This window comes from Aphelocoma coerulescens, chromosome 1 (genome assembly GCF_041296385.1).
Source record: "Aphelocoma coerulescens isolate FSJ_1873_10779 chromosome 1, UR_Acoe_1.0, whole genome shotgun sequence".
Lineage (NCBI taxonomy): Eukaryota > Metazoa > Chordata > Aves > Passeriformes > Corvidae > Aphelocoma > Aphelocoma coerulescens.
In genome coordinates, this window is record NC_091013.1 from 62,957,538 (window position 1) to 62,963,305 (window position 5,768).

Here is a 5,768-nt window from a genome sequence, read left to right on the forward strand (position 1 = left end):
CTGTGCTCCTGGTATGGATTATAACCACTGAGATGGAGTTTCACCTGTCTTTCGACTCCATCTCAGGAGTTTCACAGCTCTGCATGTCACCTGTAACTTGGTCATGGACTTTATCTGGCCTAGGATACTTGAAACTCAGACACCACAAAGAAATGTGCTATGACAGTCAAGTTACGCTAAAGAAATCTTTTATATTCAGAAATGTTTCAGCATATCTGGCTTAAAGAAATAGCCAGAAAGCCTCTCTTCTGCAAAAGAGGCCTTGAGGTACTGCAATCCTACTGTGTGAAACCTGTACAATACAGAAATAAATTGTGCAAATCTGTATAAGGAGACCTCAAGCCTTCTTACTGGAGAAACCTGATCCAAAATACATTGAAGTCCTGAAAAATATGTTCACCAATTTCTCTGAGCTTTTTAACAGGCTCTGAGGACTTTAGCTACCAACAAGGAGTATGGGGATTTTTGTTTGTTTTTTGTTTTTTTTTTTTTTGGCTTTACCAAACCTAGAGAGATATGAACTGTTCTCTCAGTATTTTCCCCAACACCCTGTTGCTGTCTTCAGCTCTAAAACAATGTAAGAACATTTCTAAAGTTTCATTTCAGTTAATTTTTTCCAAATAGGGAGAAAAAGTTACTTCTATTACCTTAAGAGTTTTTACATAAAAATAAAAGACTTTAATATACTAATTATTTCTGCTGAGATTTCAAAATCAGTTTCATTGTTTTGACCTTTGTCATACCGACTAGACTAGAAAGAAGCAGAATGGAAATTTGCTGGAAAACTTAAATGACATTTTAATGCATTTTTCCACTGTTTTAAAATATAGTAATTATTTCCTGGTGTACCAATTGCTGTTTCCCAGCCTTTTCTAGAAGAGTATTTTAAATAAAAGCCTAAGTTTTAACTAAGGCATTCTCTGGTATTGGTCATATTTTGCCATCCTTCTCTTTACACTTACATATTTACTTATATTAACCACTGTATAGCACGTCAAGAAGTGGCAAAAAAAAAAAAAAAAAGATACAGTCCATTTCATGACAATTTTGGAGGTTGTAAAATTTCATTCTACATAACATATATGGAATTTCTGCCTATTTTCACTACTTTCATCAAAGCATCCCTATTCACACTCAGTAGATCAGAGTTTCAGTAAAGGATTCTCTTTACATCCCCTAAAGAGTCTGTGCTGTTCCTTGGAAACCTTACTGTCCAAAACATGCTCAAAACTTATACAACTTAATTAAACTTTTGTGTCAGGTTCAAAACAACCTTTGGCTGATGAAATAATTTCACGGACAATATTCAAACCATAGTAATACCAGACACTTTAGTTGCAAGCATTTGTCCACAGGGAAAAAATATTTCTGGTGAAAGAATGTAACACTTGTTTAACTGCTTTACCAAAATGGTACATTTCAGCTGCATAATCTCTCTCGAGGTAAAAAACAATGTATTATTTGAAGTGTGGGTCAGGACAAGAACTTTTTGTGATCCTCCCTGTTTTGAAAGAGAACAAACTAAAATTAAAAAACTTGAAATTTTCCCCCCCCAATGTTTTACTTTGACCTGCAGGCTTGTTGCTCTTTGACATTTTCAGATTCTTCAAGACTTTCAACTTTGCAATGAGAATCAACCTCGCAATGACAACTACTTTCAACACAATCTTTTTATGTAAACACAGTTTCCTGTTTTGCTTCAAAGCAAAATGATGAAAAAAAATCCTAGCAGCTATGCAGCCTTATCACAACAGGTAGTATATTTGCGATCATCTCTTGCAACACAAGTATTTTGTAGACAATAGGAAAGAGCTGTGCTCTGCTCAGGGGCCAAGAGTTCATACTACAGAGCCAGGACTTTGTTTATGGGAACTGTTGTGGATGTCATTAGTCCTCACACAACCCAAAGAATGACACATATTTTAGGAAGAAAGTACTTTTATTAGGCCCACAATTGTGTAAATGAGATATTAGATAAAGCAGATTGGTTTTCATGCAGATGAACTACTCTTTGAGTCCGAAGTATAGAGAAAATCTGAAAATAATTGTAGGTCATTGCTTTGATTCCATTCGATTATTTTAATCAGTCGGACATTTGAGAGAAAAGTGTTTTCTATTTTGGGAGAAGAGGGTGATCCTGACCCTATAAAGAGTATAAGTGGTGATCAGAGGAAACAGTAATTCCCATCAAAGATCGGCAAGACTTGAGAAATATGGAAATTCAGAAGTCTTTGTCAAATTCATCTGATATGAAATCTGGTATCTGACAGAGCCACACATTTTAGTTCCATAGCCCATCTTTGGCCTTGCAGTGTCAGGACTCCAAGGTTAGAGATGGAGTAGCTGTTTTGGGAATATAATTTTCCAATTAGTAACTGGGTCTCGCTGTTCTATCCTAATTAGGTAGCCTGTGGTGGATGTTTGGTTTCACCCACGAGCTCCCTAAGAGCAGTGAATGCATTGCGTGCTGCCTATGACATTTCAGACTGCTCACATGTAGGATCTGTATATTTTGGTGGTTCTGCTGGAGCAGGTGTTTATCATGAGGGCTGTGGCAATATTTGGGTATGATTTTCCAGAGCTATCCGGCTCTAGCCAGCATATACTGGTCTGCCAAAATTTGCTTTCAGTGATGGAGCTAGTGATAATGAGTGTGGTTTGAAGGGAAGGATGGGTGTTTCTAGGAAAAATAATTTCAAGGTATGATTTTCTTCCAATATAAGCTACAACTCATTAACATTTTCCAGTATACATTTCTTGCATATTGTGGTATACAATACCCAGTAGGGGATTTTCTCTCTGTATTGTAGTAAGTTTGGATAAGGTTTAGGTGGCTTCTTCAAATATGTGATCCTAGTGGAGTGTCACTGTTGGATGAGCATCATCTGTAGTTTTGTGAGGGCGTGTCATGAGTGCTTTCCTCAGAGCAAATGAGGTGATGTCTGTGGGCTATATCAGTTTTTCTAGTGTGTTTTGGATAGCTGATGGTTTGTGGAAGGAGGTGTGTTGGTCTGTGGATTTTCTGCATATGGTATTTTGACGGTTGCTATTTTTCATGTTGACCTTGGTGTCTAGAAAGTTGATGCTGATGTAAGTTTTCCAGAGAGTTTGATGGGTAATTTTTGTTGCTGAATTTGTGGTAGAAATCAATGAGGGAATCTAAGTTTCAGTACAGATATCATTTATGTGCCCCTAGTGTACCCTAGGAACCCATGTTGGTTTGGTGGAAAGGTTCATGTTTTACGTGGGGTGACTCCTGAAGAGCCTGATATCCTGGCACTTGGATACAAGTACCTGGGTGCTTGTAGTTGCATCTGAAATTTTGTGAGGGTGAAACTGTTGTGGATGAAGATGAAACAGACGGGCTTGACTATTCAGTGTCAAGAGACAGGCACATATAAGATACCAGTTAGGAGTCACTTAGGCATAGAGTCAGGGGCAGTGGCTCCCTGGTGGAGCATATGATAGCTATACTAAAGATGGTGCCAGTAGGGAAGATAGTTAATGAAGCAGCGATCATGGAGGAAGCATGTTTCTCTGAAGAAAGTCATTTCCATATGTAACAAAGTATTTTAAAGATGGTGTCTGCAGATCCTCATAGCTCTTCACTGGAAGTCTCCTTCCATTTCCTTCTGCAAGAATGTAGAAGAGCACCCTAAGGTGGCAAGAGCTGATATAATTTTTTTCCATCTTCATTAGGAAGAAATTTGAACTCTAGGGTGAAAAAAGCAGTTTCTTGAGTTCCTTCTCACAGGAAAGCATAAAAAATCATCTGCTAGCATCACTGATACTATTCTAACTTCTCCTTTATCAATTGTTTAATAACTAATTGGTGACTGGATTTAAAAAACTACATAGACCCTTAGATAATCCCATTCTTATCTTCCAAAAAATCATTTCTGAAAGAATTGTTTTTGTAGACCAATGTAAAATTGATATAGAAGGGTGCAGCTCACTATAATGTGAGATTATTTTCATGATTATTTTACAGGTGATGGTGGCTATTTTGTCTTTTGTTTTTTTTTTTTTTTTTTTCCAGAAAAGTTGAGACACAGTTACAGGAACACTTCCTCCAATTGGACTACAGACCACAATGCTCCCAACATTTCCAAGAATAAAAGTAAGCATTTAGAAAGAAGAGATAGCTACTCAAGGTTGGGGTATTCTTCCCAATGACTTTGTGGTGGGTGATGTTGTGATGCAGGTCCTCTCATCATCATTTCTCAGATGTTGTCGTGTTGGTGAAGGAATTGCCATTGCACTATTTGGGTTCAGTGCTAAATATCAGTTTCTTTTGATAGTGATTTGTTGCATGGTGGTTTGGTTTCCGTTTCCTTTAATTTCTTGGAGCACATAATTATGTCTGGTTCCGTCAACCTCTCTGGGAGGTAAAATTTTCTCAGTTTCTTAGATTAGGCAGAACTAAACAGGATATTGCATCATGTATTTGAGTTGAAATTCAGACTTTTTTCTACAGACAAGATGATCTACATGATGGATTTGTGTCATTCTCCCATGTTCTTCAAAGCCTGAGCTGGACTTCAGCTCACTTTTATATCTGAACCATTTCCCCACTGAATTTTGCAGGGCTGCAGACCTAGTACACCTGCACCGCCATTGCAACAGGCACTTTCATAGGAATTAAGAGAGTGATTTCCACAAAGTGAACTTGCCAGGCAGATAAGCTCTGTCTGCCAAAGAGATGGTGAATTCCGAAGTGTGGGTAAATCGATGAGTGAAAGTCCAGATGGAGGAAAGACTACATGGAGGCAGGAAGGACTATAAACAGGCAAACTTTAAATGAGCATTATGAAGGGGAGACTTGGCCTAGAGGACCATGAGAAAGAAAATGCCTATAACTGTAGAACGGCTGTATGAAGAAGAGGTTTTGGTATTGAATGCAAGCCGAGACACGGGGAGCACCAGATATTCCTAACCAAGGGTTCAGAAATGTGTCTGTAGCAGGCTGGCTGCATGTGGGAGATGAGGAAGCTCTGAGCTGGTTTCACCGACAGCTAGGTGCCAGCACACCTCTGCCATTTCTTTAACCCATTCCTTTAACAAGATTGTGAACTGCTTTGTCTCTGTGGACAGCGCAAGTCAACAGCACTTGTGCTCATTTTCACCGGGCTTGAGTGAGGAGCGAGTGAGAGAGGGCGGGACTGACAGGCCTTTGGTCCCCTAGGGGCTTGGACCCACCAAAGGAGCCAGGGGATGCACACTCGAGGTGCACGCTGATTTCATATACCGGGAATTTAGGGGAAAGAGACCCTCCAGATGCAACCAGGGGCTCAGGGAAGCCTCGGCTGACGGGGCCGCCTTGATGGAGCGCGAACCTGAGTGGGGCAAAGGTGAGGAGGGGGCAGGAGGCGGCGGAGGAAGGGCTGCTCGCGCGGTGCTCACCCACGGTGGCGCGGGGGCGCACGGTTCCGCTGCAGGGCGCGGAGCAGCGCCGACCGCGGTCCCCGGGCAACCTGCCCAGCGGCGGGGGCCGGGGCACCGGGGGCAGGGGCGGGCCCAACCCGACCCGACCCCGGCCGGCGGGGGCCGGTCTGTGCTCGGGGAGGCGAGGCGAGGAGGGGGCGGCGGTGATGTGTGTGGCGATAGCGGGCGGGAGGAGGAGGGCGGCAGGGGCGCGCCGCCCGGGGCTGATTGGCCGCCCAGTTTATAAGAGGTGCCCGGCCGGGGCGGCGAGGTTGTTTGCCGGCGCTGGGGAGCTTGGCGGAGCCGCGTGTGGAGCCGTCGGAGCGGAGCGGAGCGGAGCTGCG